The sequence below is a fragment of the Arachis ipaensis genome, chromosome B8, assembly GCF_059453495.1.
Source record: "Arachis ipaensis isolate K30076 ecotype BB chromosome B8, ASM5945349v1, whole genome shotgun sequence".
Lineage (NCBI taxonomy): Eukaryota > Viridiplantae > Streptophyta > Magnoliopsida > Fabales > Fabaceae > Arachis > Arachis ipaensis.
The window spans coordinates 102,483,831-102,502,818 of record NC_142443.1 but is presented as its reverse complement, the minus strand read 5'-3'; the positions used below and the strand labels follow the sequence as shown (position 1 = coordinate 102,502,818).

The window sequence follows — 18,988 nt, the reverse complement described above, 5'->3', positions numbered from 1 at the left end:
AAAAAACATTAAAAGAAAATACAAAAAAAATTATAAATTCATAAAAATAAAAAATATCTTGTGTTTCTTGTTTGAGTCTTGAGTCATGTTATAAGTTTGGTGTCAATTGCGTACTCATCTTGCATTTTTCGAAAACTCTCATGCATTAATAGTGTTCTTCATGATCTTCAAGTTGTTCTTGGTAAGTCTTCTTGTTTGATCTTTGCATTTGCATGTTTTGTGTCTTTTCTTGTTTTTCATATGCATTCTTGAATTCTTAGTGTCTAAGCATTAAAGAATTCTAAGTTTGGTGTCTTGCATGTTTTCTTTGCATAAAAAAATTTTTTTTAGAATATGTTCTTGATGTTCATCATGATCTTCATAGTGTTCTTGGTGTTCATCTTGACATTCATAGCATTCTTGCATGCATTCATTGTTTTGATCTAAAAAAATTCAAAAATAAAAAAAAATATCTTTCCCTTTTTCTCTCATCAAATTCGAAAATTTGATTGACTTTTTCAAAAATTTTTAAAATCAAGTTGTTTCTTATGAGTCAAATCAAATTTTCAATTTGAAAATCTTATCTTTTTCAAAATCTTTTTCAAAAATCAAATCTTTTTCAAATTTCTTAGTTATTTTTGAAAATTCCAAAAATATTTTTCAAAAATCTTTTTCTTATTTTTATATCAAATTTTCGAAAATAACAATAACAATTAATGTTTTGATTCAAAAATTTCAAGTTTGTTACTTGCTTGTTAAGAAAGATTCAAACTTTAAGTTTTAGAATCATATCTTGTGATTTCTTATGAATCAAGTCATTAATTTTATTTTTAAAAAAAAAATCAAATCTTTTTTTCAAAAACTAATTTCTATCATATCTTTTCAAAAATATCTTCTTATCTCACCTTTTCCAAAAATTTGATTTCAAAATATCTTTTCTAACTTCCTAACTTCTTATCTTTTCAAAATTTGTTTTAATTAACTAACTAACTTTTTGTTTGTTTCTTATCTTTTTTAAAACTACCTAACTAACTCTCTCTCTCTCTAATTTTCGAAAATATCTCCCCCTTTTTCAAAATTTCTTTTTAATTAACTAATTATTTCAATTTTTAATTCTTAATTTTCAAAAATTACTAACATTTTTCAAAAACTATTTTCGAAAATCACTAACTCTTTTTCAAAAATTATTTTCGAAAATTCTCCTTCTCTCTCATCTCCTTCTATTTATTTATTCATCTACTAACACTTCATCCCACCCAAATTCGAACCCCCTCTTCCATCTGTGTTCGAATTTCTTCTTCTTCTTTTCTTCTACTCACACTGGGACCTCTATACTGTGGTAAAAAGGACCCCTATTATTATTATTTTTCTGTTCTCTCTTTTTCATATGAGCAGGAGCAAGGACAAGAACATTCTTGTTGAAGCAGATCCAGAACCTGAAAGGACTCTGAAGAGGAAACTAAGAGAAGCTAAATTACAACAATCCAGAGAGAACCTTTCAGAAATTTTTGAACAGGAAGAGGAGATGGCAGCCGAAAATAATAATAATGCAAGGAGAATGCTTGGTGACTTTACTGCACCTAATTCCAATTTACATGGAAGAAGCATCTCCATTCCTGCCATTGGAGCAAATAACTTTGAGCTGAAACCTCAGCTAGTTTCTCTGATGCAGCAGAACTGCAAGTTTCATGGACTTCCATCTGAAGATCCTTTTTAGTTCTTAACTGAATTCTTGCAGATCTGTGATACTGTTAAGACTAATGGAGTAAATCCTGAAGTCTACAGGCTCATGCTTTTTCCTTTTGCTGTAAGAGACAGAGCTAGAGTGTGGTTGGACTCTCAACCCAAAGACAGCCTGAACTCTTGGGATAAGCTGGTCACAGCTTTCTTAGCCAAGTTCTTTCCTCCTTAAAAGCTGAGCAAGCTTAGAGCGGATGTTCAAACCTTCAGACAGAAAGAAGGTGAATCCCTCTATGAAGCTTGGGAAAGATACAAGCAGCTGACCAAAAAGTGTCCTTCTGACATGCTTTCAGAATGGACCATCCTGGATATATTCTATGATGGTTTATCTGAGCTATCAAAGATGTCATTGGATACTTCTGCAGGTGGATCCATTCACCTAAAGAAAATGCCTGCAGAAGCTCAAGAACTCATTGACATGGTTGCTAATAACTAGTTCATGTACACTTCTGAGAGGAATCCTGTGAGTAATGGGACGCCTATGAAGAAGGGAGTTCTTGAAGTTGATACTCTGAATGTCATATTGGCTCAGAACAAAATATTGACTCAGCAAGTCAATATGATTTCTCAGAGTCTGAATGGAATGCAAGCTGCATCCAACAGTACTCAAGAGGCTTCTTATGCAGAAGAAGCTTATGATCCTGAAAACCCTGCAATAGCAGAGGTGAATTACTTAGGTGAACCTTATGGAAACACCTATAACCCATCATGGAGAAATCATCCAAATCTCTCATGGAAGGATCAAAGGCCTCAACAAGGCTTTAATAATGGTGGAAGAAACAGGTTTAGCAATAGCAAGCCTTTTCCATCATCCACTCAGCAACAGACAGAGAATTCTGAGCAGAATCCATCTAGCTTAGCAAATTTAGTCTCTGATCTATCTAAGGTCACTGTGAGTTTCATGAATGAAACAAGGTCTCCCATTAGAAATTTGGAAGCACAAGTGGGCCAGCTGAGTAAAAGGATCACTGAAATTCCTCCTAGTACTCTCCCAAGCAATACAGAAGAGAATCCAAAAGGAGAGTGCAAGGCCATTGACATAACCACCATGGCTGAACCTGTAAGGGAAGGAGAGGATGTGAATCCCAAGGGGGAAGACCCCCTGGGACGTCCAGTGATCAATAAGGAGTTTCCCTCTGAGGAACCAAAGGAATCTGAGACTCATCTAGAGACCATAGAGATTCCATTGAACCTCCTTATGCCCTTCATGAGCTCTGATGAGTATTTCTCTTCTGAAGAGAATGGGGATGTTACTGAAGAGCAAACTACCAAGTTTCTTGGTGCAATCGTGAAGCTGAATGCCAAATTATTTGGTATTGAAAGTTGGGAAGATGAACCTTCCTTGTTCACCAATGAACTAAGTGATCTGGATCAACTGACATTGCCTCAGAAGAGATAGGATCCTGGAAAGTTCATAATACCTTGTACCATAGGAACCATGATCTTTAAGGCTTTGTGTGACCTTGGTTCAGGGATAAACCTCATGCCCCTCTCTGTAATAGAGAAACTGGGAATCTATGGGGTGCAAGCTGCTAAAATCTCATTATAGATGGCAGACAATTCAAGAAAACATGCTTATGGACAAGTAGAGGACATGTTAGTAAAGGTTGAAGGCCTTTACATCCCTGCTGATTTCATAGTCCTGGATATTGGAAAGGAAGAGGATGAATCCATCATCCTAGGAAGACCTTTCCTAGCCACAGCAAGAGCTGTGATTGATGTGGACAGAGGAGAATTGATCCTTCAAATAAATGAGGACAACCTTGTGTTTACAACTCAAGGATCTCTCTCTGCGTCCATGGAGAGGAAGCATAAAAAGCTTCTCTCAAAGCAAAGTCAACCAAAGCCCCCACAGTCAAACTCTAAGTTTGGTATTGGGAGGCCACAACCAAACTCTAAGTTTGGTGTCAAACCTCCATATCCAAGCTTTAAGTTTCGTGTTGGGAGGTTTCAACAAAGCTCTGCACATCTGTGAGGCTCCATGAGAGCCCACTGTCAAGCTATTGACATTAAAGAAGCGCTTATTGGGAGGCAACCCAATTTTTATTTATCTAACTATATTTTTCTTAGTTATATGTCTTTATAGGTTCATGATCATGTGGAGTCACAAAATAAATATAAAAATTGAAAACGGAATCAAAAACAGCAGAAGAAAAATCACACCCTGGAGGAAGCATCTGCCTGGCGTTCAACGCCAGAACAGAGCATGGTTCTGGCACTGAACGCCCAAAATGGGCAGTATCTGGGCACTGAACGCCCAAAATGGGCATCATCTGGGCGCTGAACGCCAGAATTGCACCTTGGAGAGGAGCTGGCGCTGAACGCCCAGAACAAGCATGGTTCTGGCGTTCAACGCCAGAAATGGGCAACAAATGGGCGTTGAACGCCCAAAATGGGCACCAAGCTGGCGCTGAACGCCCAGAGTTGTGTGCAAGGGCATTTTACATGCCTAATTTGGTGCAAGGTTGTAAATCCTTGAACACCTTAGGATCTGTGGACCCCACAGGATCACCTCAGGATCTGTGGACCCCACAGAATCCCCACATACCTCCACTCACTTCTTCTCACCCCTCACCACTCTCTTTCACAAAATCCCAATAAACACTCTTCCCTATTAACCCTTTACCACTCATATCCATACACCCACCTACCTTCAAAATTCAACATCTCTCTCCCACCCAATCCCACCCATATGGCCGAATACACACATCCCTCCATCTCCTCCATATCTTCTTCTTCTATTCTTTCTTCTTTTGCTCGAGGGCAAGCAATATTCTAAGTTTGGTGTGGTAAAAGCATAGCTTTTTTTGTTTTTCCATAACCATTAATGGCACCTAAGGCCAGAGAAACCTCAAAGAAAGAGGAAAGGGAAGACAATTGCTTCCACCTCTGAGCCATGGGAGATGGAAGGATTCATCTCACAAGCCCATCACTAAGAAAAGGATGGAGCAAACAAGAGAGCACATTCATGGATCTCAACAGGCACATGAAGAAGCTCATCATCAAGAAATTCCTGAGATACCTCAGGGGATACAGTTTCCTCCACAGAATTTTTGGGAGCAAATCAACAACTCCCTAGGAGAAGTAAGTTCCATCATGGAACACTTAAGGGTGGAACATCAAGAGCACTCTATCATCCTTCATAAAATTAGAGAAGATCAAAAAGCTACGAGGGAGGAGCAACAAAGACAAGGAAGAGACATAGAAGAGCTCAAGGACATCATTGGAAACACCATCATCACTAAGGTGGACTCATTCCTTGTTCTTATTTCTTCTGTTTTCCGTTTTCTATGTTATGTGCTTATCTATGTTTGTGTCTTCATTACATGATCATTAGTAGTTAGTAACTATGTCTTAAAGTTATGAATGTCCTATGAATCCATCACCTCTCTTAAATGAAAAATGTTTTAATTTAAAAGAACAAGAAGTACATGAGTTTTGAATTTATCCTTGAACTTAGCTTAATTATATTGATGTGGTGACAATGCTTCTTGTTTTCTGAATGAATGCTTGAACAGTGCATATGTCTTTTGAAGTTGTTGTTTAAGAATGTTAAATATGTTGGCTCTTGAAAGAATGATGACAAGGAGACATGTTATTTGATAATCTGAAAAATCATAAAAATGATTCTTGAAGCAAGAAAAAGCAGCAAAGAACAAAGCTTGCAGAAAAAAAATAGGTGAAAAAAAATAATAGAAAGAAAAAGAAAAAGCAAGCAGAAAAAGCCAAAAGCTCTTAAAACCAAGAGACAAGAGCAAAAAGCCAATAACCCTTAAAACCAAAAGGCAAGGGCAAATAAAAAGGATCCCAAGGCTTTGAGCATCAGTGGATAGGAGGGCCTAAAGGAATAAAATCCTGGTCTAAGCGGCTAAACCAAGTTGTCCCTAACCATGTGCTTGTGGCGTGTAGGTGTCAAGTGAAAACTTGAGACTGAGCGGTTAAAGTCAAGGTCCAACGCAAAAAAAAAAAAAGAGTGTGCTTAAGAACCCTGGACACCTCTAATTGGGGACTTTAGCAAAGCTGAGTCACAATCTGAAAAGGTTCACCCAATTATGTGTCTGTGGCATTTATGTATCCGGTGGTAATACTGGAAAACAAAGTGCTTAGGGCCACGGCCAAGACTCATAAAGAAGCTGTGTTCAAGAATCATCATACTGAACTAGGAGAGTCAATAACACTATCTGAACTCTGAATTCCTATAGATGCCAATCATTCTGAACCTCAATGGATAAAGTGAGATGCCAAAACTATTCAAGAGGCAAAAAGCTATAAGTCCCGCTCATTTGATTGGAGCTATGTTTCATTGATAGTTTGGAATTTATAGTATATTCTCTTCTTTTTATCCTATTTGATTTTCAGTTTCTTGGGGACAAGCAACAATTTAAGTTTGGTGTTGTGATGAGCGGATAATTTATACGCTTTTTGGCATTGTTTTTAGTAGAATCTAGTTACTTTTAGGGATGTTTTCATTAGTTTTTATGTTAAATTCACATTTCTGGACTTTACTATGAGTTTGTGTATTTTTCTGTGATTTCAGGTATTTTTTGGCTGAAATTGAGGGACTTGAGCAAAAATCAGATTCAGAGGTTGAAGAAGGATTGTTGATGTTGTTGGATTCTGACCTCCCTGCACTCAAAATGGATTTTCTGGAGCTTCATAACTCAACATGGCGCGATTCCAATTGCGTTGGAAAGTAGACATCCAGGGCTTTCCAGCAATATATAATAGTCCATACTTTGCCCAAGTTTAGATGACGCAAACTGGCGTTCAACGCCAGCTCTTTGCCCAATTCTGGCGTCCAGCGCCAGAAACAAGTTGCAAAGTGGAGTTCAACGCCCAAACTGGCACAAAAGCTGGCGTTGAACTCCAAGAAGGACCTCTACACATGCAACACTCAAGCTCAGCCCAAGCACACACCAAGTGGGCCCCGGAAGTGGATTTATGCATCAATTACTTACTTCTGTAAACCCTAGTAGCTAGTTTATTATAAATAGAACTTTTTATCATTGTATTCACAGTCTTGGTTACTCCGGTTCCCCTCTGGGGCCGAGACCAATGAACTCTATTCACTTATGTATTTTCAACGGTAGAGTTTCTACACTCCATAGATTAAGGTGTGGAGCTCTGCTGTTCCTCAAAGATAAATGCAAATTACTACTGTTTTCTATTCAATTCATCTTATTTCGCTTCTAAGATATTCATTCGCACTTCAACTTGAATGTGATGAACATGACAATCATCATCATTCCCTATGAACGCGTGCCGGACAACCACTTCCGTTCTACATTAGATTGAATGAGTATCTCTTAGATCTCTTAATCAGAATCTTCGTGGTGTAAGCTAGAATGATGGCGGCATTCAAGAGAATCCGGAAAGTCTAAACCTTGTCTGTGGTATTCCGAGTAGGATTCAATGATTGAATGACTGTGACGAGCTTCAAACTCGCGATTTCTGGGCGTAGTGACAGACGCAAAAGGATAGTAAATCCTATTCCAGCATGATCGAGAACCGACAGATGAATAGCCATGCCGTGACAGGGCGCGTTGACCATTTTCACTGAGAGGATAGGATGTAACCATTGACAAGGGTGATGCCTCCAGACGATTAGCCGTGCCGTGACAGGGCATTTGGATCATTTTCCCGAGAGAAGACCGAAAGTATCCATTGACAATGGTGATGCATTACATAAAGCCAGCCATGGAAAGGAGTAAGACTGATTGGATGAAGATAGCATGAAAGCAGAGGTTCAGAGGAACGAAAACATCTCTATTCGCTTATCTGAAATTCTCACCAATGATTTACATAAGTATTTCTATCCCTATTTTATTAATGATTTTCGAAAACCCCATTACTATTTTATATCCGCCTGACTGAGATTTACAAGGTGACCATAGCTTGCTTCATACCAACAATCTCCGTGGGATTCGACCCTTACTCACGTAAGGTATTACTTGGACGACCCAGTGCACTTGCTGGTTAGTTGTGCAAAGTTGTGAACCATGGTATTGGCATCATGTTTTTGGCACCATTGCCAGGGAAAGAAAGAGCAATGAATTTTACATAATCAAAGTGTAATCACAATTTCTGCGCACCAGCTGCTCGGAAGTCTCTAAGGTGCTTGATAGGCTCTTGAGCAGGTAAGCCATGAAACTTGGGCATCAAATTGAGCAGTGCTATTTTTATTTCAAAGTCTGTAGCCACCGCTGGGTGATGCACTTGAAACGGTTGCATTGAAAAATCAGGGGCTCAAGCCTCCTGAATAGTAATTTTCCTAGGTGCTGCCATGTCACCTGCACGTAAATCAACCGAATCAGCAGAAAGGGAGCCTGTTTCTTCCTCAAGTGACGTTTCAGATCCGCCCTCAGAGAGGACTAACCGACGCCGAGCTTGCCTTATTCGTGAAATAGTTCTTTCAATCTCAGGATCGAATACTGGCAAGCTTGGACCAGGAAGTGAACGCGTCATCTAACGAAAGAAACATGCAGCTCATAGTAGCAAAATAAAATAAAATGCAAATAAATAAATTCCAATTAATAACTTTAGCACTCTATTGCAAGTCCCCGGTAACAGCGCCAAAAATTGACGTGGCAGAAATTGGTGAATTAAGAAATTAATATAAGAGATACGTTGCAAGTACAGTTCTTAGCCAACCAGAAATCCGCTTATCAATTTAGAAGGTTGTCACAAAATTTAAATTAAAATACTGGGAGTATGAGTCCCAAGTCGTCTCCCAACGAGTTGCAGAAAGGTGTGCTATTTTATTAATCAGATGTTTTCAAAAATGGTTTGAGTTGAATAACAGGAAATTAAATTAGAGAATTTGTATAATTTTAACTAAAAGCCTTGGCTGGGAGTAGATTAGTTGGAAGCCCTATTCTTGTTGGAGTACTCTCAAGATTAATTGATAATTGAGGGTTGTTCTGTTTAGTTATCCCTTACTAGGTAAGAAAAAGTCAAACAAGTTGGAAAGCTATTTCTATTCACAAGTCCCAATCCGCTCAATTGAAAAGGATTGGTGTCAGTGACTAGAGGGCAAACCAACAATAAACCCAATTACAATTTTTTCTTTTAAGCATTCCAACTCAAGGTCTTCCTTTCAATCAACTCCCATCCAAGTTATGGAACTACTCGCTCATTGTGAATGTAGAATTCATAACATAGGAAATGGAAATATAGAAAGACATGATAAACAATAATCAAAGGGATCAATTAAAAATAAAAATAGTTCTTGTATTAATAAACTCTAAAAATAATTCAATAATAATTCTAAATAAACAAAGGACATGGAAGAGTAAGAGACAGGTAAAGAAAATAAACTAGAATGACGAAGTCTTGCTGAGTTAATAACTCTTCTCAATATCCCAATGCGAAAAGCAATAAAAATAAAATCCTAAGAACTATGAATGTGTAGAGAGAAAACCTAGAGGAGGAGTAAAACTAGATCTAAAACTGAGAATTGTCTGTAATGAATTGTTGTTTTCGTTTCTGCATGTTCCTTGGCTCTAGTATGCTTTTCTGGGCCAAAAATTGGGTCAAAACAGGGCCCAAAATTGCCCCCAGTGAATTCTGCAGATTCTGCAGATCGCGCATGTCACGCGATCGCGTCATTCATGCGAACGCGTCATTCGGCGTTTTGCCTTGCCACGCGTGCGCGTCGTCCACGCCTCCGCGTCACTTGTGCAGTTCCAATCCGCGTGGTCGCGTGAGCCATGCATCCGTGTCACTGCGATTTCCTCTATGTCGCGCGATCGCGTGAGCCATGTGTCCGCGTCACTTTTCGCTGGTCATCTCCTCAATTTCTTGTGTTCCTTCCATTTTTGCAAGCTTCGTTTCCAATCTCCAAGTCATTCATGCCCTATAAAGCTTGAAACACTTAACACACAGATCACGACATCTAATGGAAAGAAGGAGAATTAAAATAAATAATTAAAAAGTCTTTAGGAAGCAAATATTCAATCATGTAATAATTTTAGGAAGGAAATATAAATGCATGCCAATCATATGAATAAGTGGGTAAATAATTGATAAAATCATACAATTAAGCAAAATATAAACCATAAAATAGTGGTTTATCAGGTGTCCCCAGCTCTGTAGGAGACTCCAGCTGCTGAGATGAGATCTGAGACCAAGGCGGGAAAAGGTAAGTTGCCCGCAATCTGTACGTGTCCCATGGCATTTCGGATGTGTCTTGGTAGGTTCAGAGGCTGGTCTGTAAGGATGCACCATAGTAGAATGGCCATGTCTGCAGTGAAGGAGGATTCGTGAGTGCCCGGAAAGACGTAATGGGACATGATCTGTGCCCATACGCGAGCCTCCAAGGTAAGTGCTGAAGCCGATATTCCCTTAGGACGGGAACGGTGGTATCCATAGATCCATCTGCTGCCAGGTAGTGCGATAACTCTGAGAATGGCGTCCTTATCAAATTGGTACATCTGGCGCTTGAGTGAGGCTTCTTGAAAGGCGTCCAATCCTTCTGGAGCAGGGGGAAGATCTAGAGCTTGTTGAATGGCCTCTTCTGTAATGGGGACTTGCTTCTGACGTACATAGACAGACTGCAGGGTTGGCAGGTGGAAATTAGAGTAGAACTCAACTACCCAAGAAAGATTAACCTGCCTTGGCTGTCTCTGGAGGAAACCCCATTGTCTTCGTTCAATTTGCGGCTCAACAAAGGTAGCAATATTGGGCGGGAGGATAAGAAGGTGTTCGTTGTTGTAGCTCCGTCCTGCCAGGATAGGGAACATCTGCTCATAGTAGCGATTGGGAAATCGCACAGTGTCCTTTGCTGGGAAGGATTTTTCTTTTTCATCAACCTTTATAATCCTCTTAATTCTTTTTGTTGAGGGTTTGACTACAGTTGAAGAAGGCTCTACCACTAATGCTCTTTTTGTTCCTCTTCTTATTGGTGGTTTGGGAGTAGCTTTCTCTTTTCCTTTCTTGGTGGCCATCCTGAAAAGGAAAAAAGAAAGTAAAATGAATTCAAAGGGACAGAGCAAGGAAGAGGATGGTATAAGTGATAATCAATGCACGGTAAAGAGGATGTCGTTAACACATGGTCATGACTACATGTGAAAAGTTCACCAATGGAAATATAGAAAGTGCATTTGATGACAATTAAATGTAAGGTGTTTATTGGCATGCAGGCAAAGGCATGAGTAGCATAGATCAAGCATTTAATTTGTTAAATATGTTATCACTCGTAACAAACTAACCATCACGTTTGTATTGACAATTAAATTAAATTAATAAAATAGTAAAAAAAATTTATGAAAAGCAAACATTGAATAGTAGAATAGAATAATGTAGAAAATGCATAATGCCATATGGGCTTTTTCACACACACGTAGCATGCATGATGAATAAACTATTTAAAATAATAATTTGAACATGCAAGCAACCCTTTAAAAAGTAATATATAATTGCCAAACAATTTTACAACAATCCACAAGCATATAATGAGAAATAATGACTCAATTAAATTTCTAACACCAATTAAAAGAAAAAAAATAAGAAAGAAAAACAAAATATGGATAATGAAAGTAAAAAGAAAAGAAAAGAAGAAAACATAAAAATAAGAAAGATAATAGAAAAGTAAGGAAGGAAGAAGAAAAGAAAAACCTTGATAATGGGGATGAGAGAGAGGGAGAAGAAGGTGAGAAAGAAGGAAGAAGGAAGAAGGAAGAAATAAGGAGGGAAAAGAGAAAATAGGATTTGGGGAGAAGAAAGATAAGATATTTGGCAAATCAGGGTAAGCTGTGCGGCGCAAGCGACGCGAACACGTGGGTGACGCGTTCGTGCGAATTGCGCTTATTCGGATTGACGCGGTCGCGTCGGTCACGCAGTCGCGTCGGTCACGCGGTCGCGTGACACGTTTTATGCTACTGGCGCGAGGGCAGCCTCGCGCTCGTACAAGTCTCTGTTCGAAATCTTATTTTGCCAAAATATGGGTGACGCGATCACGTGGGTCACGCGACTGCGTGAGTGGCCAATATTGGGATATGATACGTTCGCGTGAGGCACGTGTTCACGTGGGGCACGCGTTCGCGTGGTAAGGGCTGTGCGTCTAGCGCTAGTCCAGCACCACCTCAGCATAACTTTCAGCTATACACCCTTTTCACGTCGATTTTCAGGTCACGCGGCCGCGTGGGTGATGCGGTCGCGTGGGAGGCAAGTTTTCCACTTGACGCGGACGCGTGGGACACGCGGTCGCGTGGGGTGATTTGTGCCAAAGGCACGCCTCCAGCCACGCTCTCGTGTGATTTTCTGTTCACTTTCTTATTCTTTCTGAGCCACCTGCGACACGGACGCGTCATTGATGCGGTCGCGTCGCGTGAAAATTTTTTTTTTCGAAATAAAAATATGCAAATGCAGATGCAAGCTAAATGTGCGAATAAGGAGAAGAGTTATTAAAAAAAGAAAACTGTGAATAAAGAAAAGAACGATCATACCATGGTGGGTTGTCTCCCACCTAGCACTTTGCTTTAACGTCCGTAAGTTGGACGCTCCACTAGCTCAGTCTTCGGCTATGTGTGGATCTTCCAAGAGGAAGATCTCGAGCTCCTTGTTTTTCTTCAACTTCTCGCCATGGTACAGCTTTAAACGATGTCCATTAACTTTGATGAGTTCAGAGCTTGAAGGATGACTTAGGTGAAAAACTCCGTACGACTCGGCCTTCTCTACTCTATATGGACCTTCCCATCTTGATCTCAACTTGCCTGGCATGATCCTCAGTCGAGATTTATAAAGGAGGACTAAGTCCCCAGATTGGAACTTTCTCCTCTTGATGTGCTTATCATGTACAGCCTTTATCTTCTCCTTGTACAGCCTTGAGTTCTCATAAGCTTCCAGGTAAAGGTTTTCTAATTCTTGTAGTTGCAACTTCCTCTCAGCTCTGGCTGTTTCAAATCCCATATTACATTCCTTTATTGCCCAAAAGGCTTTATACTCTACTTCAACTGGGAGATGGCAGGCTTTTCCATAAACTAAGCGGAAAGGACTCATCCCAATGGGTGTCTTGTATGCTGTTCTGTATGCCCAAAGTGCATCTTGTAGCCTGGTGCTCCAGTCTCTCCAATGAGGTTTGACTATTTCAAATGGCTGGCTCCAGTCTGGTCCTCTCACAATTAGAGCTTGAGTCAGGGCGGTCTTCAGCTTATCAAACGCTTGTTTGCAATCCTCACTGAACTCGAACTCAATATCTTTCTGCAGTAGTCTGGATAAGGGAAGAGCTACTTTACTAAAGTCCTTAATGAATCTCCTGTAAAAACCTGCATGGCCAAGAAACAAACGGACTTCCCTCACAGAGGAGGGGTAAGGTAAACTAGAAATAACATCCACCTTTGCTGGATCTACAGAAATTCCAGTATTAGACACAACATGTCCTAGTACAATCCCTTATTTAACCATAAAGTGACATTTTTCAAAATTCAATACAAGGTTTGTATTGACACATCTATCTAATACTCTAGATAAACTATCCAAGCAAAGATTGAAAGAATCACCATATACACTAAAGTCATCCATAAAAACCTCCATACAGTCCTCAATAAGATCAGAGAAAAGACTCATCATGCACCTTTGGAAAGTAGCAGGTGGATTGCATAGCCAAAGGGCATTCTCTTATAAGCATAAGTCCCAAAAAGACATGTAAAAGTGGTCTTTTCCTGATCTTCAGGAGCTATATGAATCTGGAAATAGCCTGTGTAACCATCTAAGAAACAATAATGTGATTTACCTGACAAGCGATCCAGCATTTGATCAATGAATGGAAGAGGATAGTGATCCTTACGAGTGGCCTAGTTTAGGCGTCTGTAGTCAATGCAGACCCTCCAGGCGTTCTGAACTCTGGTTGCCATGAGCTCTCCATGCTCATTCTTTACTGTAGTGACTCCAGACTTCTTGGGCACCACTTGTACTGGGCTTACCCATTCACTGTCTGAGATGGGGTAGATGATATCTGCCTCCAGTAGTCTGGTCACTTCCTTCTTGACAACCTCTAAGATAGTGGGATTCAGTCTTCTCTGGGGTTGACGAACAGGTCTTGTTCCCTCTTCTAAAAATATTCTGTGCTCACAGACCTGAGGGTTGATGCCTACTATGTCTGCCAAACTCCAACCAATTGCCTTCTTGTGCCTCCTCAGCACACTAAGTAGCTGCTCTTCTTGTTGAGAAGTGAGTTCCCTTGCAATGATAACTGGAAACTTCTGCTTGTCCTCAAGGTAAGCATATTTGAGGTATGGAGGGAGGGGTTTCAATTCTAACTTCTGCTCATGTCAGGCTCTAGGTTGTCTGGAGCTGGCAACAATGGTAAAGCACTATCATTGTCCTCAGAAAGTGTCCCCACACTCGGACCTTGTCCTATGTACTTCTCTTCAAATTCCTCCTGGTGAATTTCAGCCACGGTTTCATCTATGATGTCACACTGGAGGATAGAATGATCCTCCGGAGGATGCTTCATAGCTCCATTCAAATTGAAGATTACTACTCGGCCATCTATTTCAAAAGAGTATGTTCCTGAAAAAGCATCTAATTTGAACTTTGAGGTCTTCAGGAATGGTCTTCCTAGTAGGATTGATGATGGCTTCTCTGAGTCATTTTGGGGCATCTCCAGGATATAAAAATTAATGGGGAAGGTGATCCCCTTAATGCCCACTAATACATCTTTAGCGATTCCAACCACTGTAATAATGCTTTTATTTGCTAACACAAATCGAGCTGCCGACCTTTTTAAGGGAGGGAGCCTCAAATTATCATATATAGACAAAGGCATTATACTAACACATGCTCCTAAATCACACATGCAGTCAGAAAATATCACACCACCAATAATACAATTAACCATACATGGACCTGGATCACTACACTTCTCAGGTATACCTCCCATTAAAGCAGATATAGAACTACCTAAAGGAATAGTTTCTAATTCATTAATTTTGTCTTTGTGTATACATAAATTTTTTAGAAACTTTGCATACTTAGGTACCTGCTGAATAACATCAAAAAGGGAAACAGTTACCTCAACCTTTTTGAATATCTCTACCATTTTGGGGTCGGGTTCCAACTGCTTCCTGGCCTTCCTTGCAATTTGTGGAAATGGAATAGGAATGGCGTCCTTTACAGCTTCAGCGTCCTCTGGTGCTTCTTCCTGTTATTGAGCTTCTTCTTCTTCAGCCATGTCCTGTATGTCCTCTTCCTCTTCAACATCTTCTACTTCCACTACCTCTTCATCTGAGGCGTATTCTGGTGGGTTTGGTTCCTCCTGATTCCTCTCTTGCAGTGTAGTTCCGGACCTTAGGATGATGGCATTGATGCCACCCTTCGGATTGGGCAAGGGTTGAGAAGGAATTCCACTGGAATTTTCCTGTTGAGTGTTTGAAGTATTGGGTGGTGCCAGCTGAAAGATGAGAGCTTGTATGGTGGATGCTAGGCCATTAAGTGAACTTTCCATGTTCCTTTGTCCTTGTGCAATGGATTGAATGGCCTCTTCACTCGGAGAGGAATTAGATTGAGTGATATGCGGAACTTGTTGTTGGTTGTGCTGTGGTCCTTGGGACTGCCTCAGGTGAGGTGCTCTATAAGGCTGGTTCTGGTTCTGCTGCCTGTTGTTGTTATTATTTCACCTCTGAAATCCTTGATTGTCTCTGCCTCCTTTGTTATTGTTGTCCCTCCAATTCTGGTTAGAATTATCTCTCCAACCTTAGTTGGAATTGTCCTGCCATCCATGGTTGTAACTGCCACCTTGATTGTACCCTTGGTTGGGGCGGTCATAGAAGTTATGAGTGGCTGCCACGGTGTTGTCTTCCTGTTGGAGCTGCGGGCATTCATCAGTATAATGGCTGTAATCAGCACATATTCCGCACATTCTCTGTGGGACTAGCTGTTGGATTTGATGCGCTTGTTGTTGACTCAACTGCATCTGCTTCAGTAAGGTGGTCATTTCACTTATACTCTGAGCCAGAGCAGTAGTCTCCTTGCTAGAAGATACCTCTGCAACAGCTTTTGACCGGCCTTGTTTCTGCCTGTGATTCTTTGTAGATTCAGCTAAGTCGCTGATCAATTGCCATGCCTCATCAGTGGTCTTGTACTTTTTCATAGACCCATTGCTAGCACTTTCCAATGTAGTCTTATCTTGGGGCCTCATGCCCTGTGTTACGTAGCCGAGCAACACTATCTTGTCAATCATATGGTGGGGGTATGCTTCCAGAAGGTTGTTGAAGCGCTCCCAGTATTCATAGAGAGTCTCAGATTTGTCCTGAACAACCATGGAAATGTCTTTCCTCAGTTTATCAGTAACTTCAGCTGGAAAGAATTTTTCCAAAATTATCTTCTAAGTGTATTCCAGTCGGATACAGTTGCTGTGGGTTGAGTGTAGTACCACTCTCTCACCTTTCCCTCAAGAGAGAATGGGAAGGCTTTTAACAAAATTGAAGTTTCATCTGCACCATCACGCCTGACAGTAGAACAACCTGCTTGAAAATCTCTCAGGTGCTTGATAGGCTCTTGAGCAGGTAAGTGATGAGCGGATATTTTATACGCTTTTTGGGGTTAATTTCATATAGTTTTTAGTATATTCTAGTTAGTTTTTAGTTTATTTCCATGAGTTTTTAGGAAAAATTCATATTTATGGACTTTACTATGAGTTTTGTGTTTTTCTGTAATTTCAGGTATTTTTCTGGCTGAAATTGAGGGAGCTGAGCAAAAATCTGATTCAGGCTTAAAAAGGACTGCTGATGCTGTTGGATTCTGACCTCCCTGCACTCAAAGTGGATTTTCTGGAGCTACAGAACTCAAAATGGCGCGCTTCCAATTGCGTTGGAAAGTATACATCCAGGGATTTCCAAAAATATATAATAGTCCATACTTTTCTCAAGGATAGACGATGTAAACTGGCGTTCAACGCCAGTTCTCTGCCCAATACTGGCGTCCAGCGCCAGAAAAGGATTAAAAGTTGGAGTTCAACGCCAGAAATGGATCCAAACCTGGCGTTGAACGCCCAAAACAGCCTTATGCACGTGAATTGTTTAAGTCTCAGCCCCAGCACACACCAAGTGGACCCCAGAAGTGGATCTCTGCACCACCCATCATAGTTTACTCATTTTTTGTAAACCTAGGCTACTAGTTTAGTATTTAAACAACTTTTAGAGACTTATTTTGTATCTCATGACATTTTAGATCTGAACTTTGTACTCTTTGACGGCATGAGTCTCTAAACTCCATTGTTGGGGGTGAGGAGCTCTGCTGTGTCTCGATGAATTAATGTAAGTATTTCTGTTTTCCATTCAAACATGCGTGTTCCTATCTAAGATATCCATTCGCGCCTAACTATGGAGAAGGTGATGATCAGTGACACTCATCACCTTCCTCAATCCATGAACGTGTGTCTAACAATCACCTCCGTTCTACATCAGATTGAATGAATATCTCTTAGATTCCTTAATCAGAATCTCCGTGGTATAAGCTAGATTGATGGCGGCATTCATGAGAATCCGGAAAGTCTAAACCTTGTCTGTGGTATTCCGAGTAGGATTCTGGGATTGGATGACTGTGACGAACTTCAAACTCGCGAGTGCTGAGCGTGGTGACAGACGCAAAAGGATAGTAAATCCTATTCCGGTGCAACTGAGAACCTGCAGATGATTAGCTGTGCGGTGACAGCGCATCTGGACCCTTTTCACTGGAAGGATGGATGGTAGCCATTGACAACGGTGATCCACCTACACACAGCTTGCCATAGAAGGACATGCGTGCGTGAATCAGAAGACAGAGGAAAGCAGAGATTCAGAAGACAAAGCATCTCCAAAACTCCAACATATTCTCCATTACTGCATAACAAGTAACCTTTAACCCATACTCTCTTGTTTATTCGCAATTCAACTGATAAATAAAATTGACTTCCTGACTAAGAATTGCAAGATAACCATAGATTGCTTCAAACCAACAATCTCCGTGGGATTCGACCCTTACTCACGTAAGGTATTACTTGGACGACCCAGTGCACTTGCTGGTTAGTGGTACGAGTTGTGAAAAGTGTGATTCACAATTCGTGCACCAAGTTTTTGGCGCCGTTGCCGGGGATTGTTCGTGTTTGGACAACTAACGGTTTATTTTGTTGCTTAGATTAGGAAAAATTTCTCTTTTTTTTGTTTAGAGTCTCTTATTATTGTCGTGTTAAAATTTTAGAATCCTTATTTCCTTTTTTTTAATTTTTTTTAAAATAATTTTTTTTATTAAACCTTGTGCCAAACTTTAAGTTTGGTGTTTTCTTGTTGGTTTTTCTTAAAACTTTCGAAAATTTATTTTGGTTTTCTAAAAATTTTAAGTTTGGTGTTCTTCCTTCATGTTCTTGTGTTCTTGTGAGTCTTCAAAGTGTTCTTGAGTTTTCCTCGTGTCTTGATCTTAAAATTTTTAAGTTTGGTGTTCCTTGGTGTTTTTCCCTCAAAAAAATTTCCGAAAACAAGGAGCATTAGATCTAAAAATTTTAAATCGTGTGCTATCTTATTGCTTTTCTCTCTATTTTAAAGCATCTCTTTCGAAAATCAATTTTTAAAATTCAGATTTTTTTCAAAACTTCCTAACCACTTTCTCTCTCCTCAATTTTTCGAAAATATTCACCCATTTTTATTTATCTTTATCTTATTTTCGAAAAAAAAAATATTTTCTCTATTTTACATCATCTCCCTTTCTCCATCATGGATCTAAGCGGAAATGAACAGTCCAGGAGGACTCTGGGGTCATATTCTAACCCCTCTACTGCTTCATATGGGAGTAGCATCTGCATACCCTCCATTGGAGTCAGTAGCTTTGAGTTGAATCCTCAGCTCATTATCATGGTGCAGCAAAGTTACCAGTATTCCGGTCTTCCACAGGAAGAACCTACAGAGTTTCTGGCACAGTTTTAACAGATTGCTGACACAATACATGATAAAGAAATAGATCAGGATGTCTACAGACTATTACTGTTTCCATTTGCTGTAAAAGATCAAGCTAAGAGGTGGTTGAATAACCAACCTAAGGCCAGCATAAGGACATGGAAACAGCTGACAGAAAAATTCCTGAATCAATACTTTCCCCCAAAACAGATGACACAGCTAAGGCTGGACATCCAATGCTTTAAACAAGGAGATAGTGAATCTCTTTATGATGCCTGGGAGAGATACAGAGAGATTCTACAAAAATGCCCTTCTAAAATGTTTTCAGAGTGGGTTCAGTTAGACATCTTCTACTATGGGCTTGCAGAAGGAGCTCAGATGTCTCTAGATTACTCAGCTGGTGG

The 18,988-nt window shown here is 40.1% G+C and overlaps 1 non-coding gene across 1 annotated transcript; it reads right to left on the bottom strand.

Annotated features, from left to right (window-relative positions):
• Positions 1 to 1,900: 1,900 nt before the first annotated feature.
• On the bottom strand, positions 1,901 to 2,008 carry LOC148549045 (small nucleolar RNA R71). Its single transcript, XR_015898331.1, has one exon. It is a non-coding gene; the product is annotated as a small nucleolar RNA R71 (small nucleolar RNA).
• Positions 2,009 to 18,988: the final 16,980 nt, after the last annotated feature.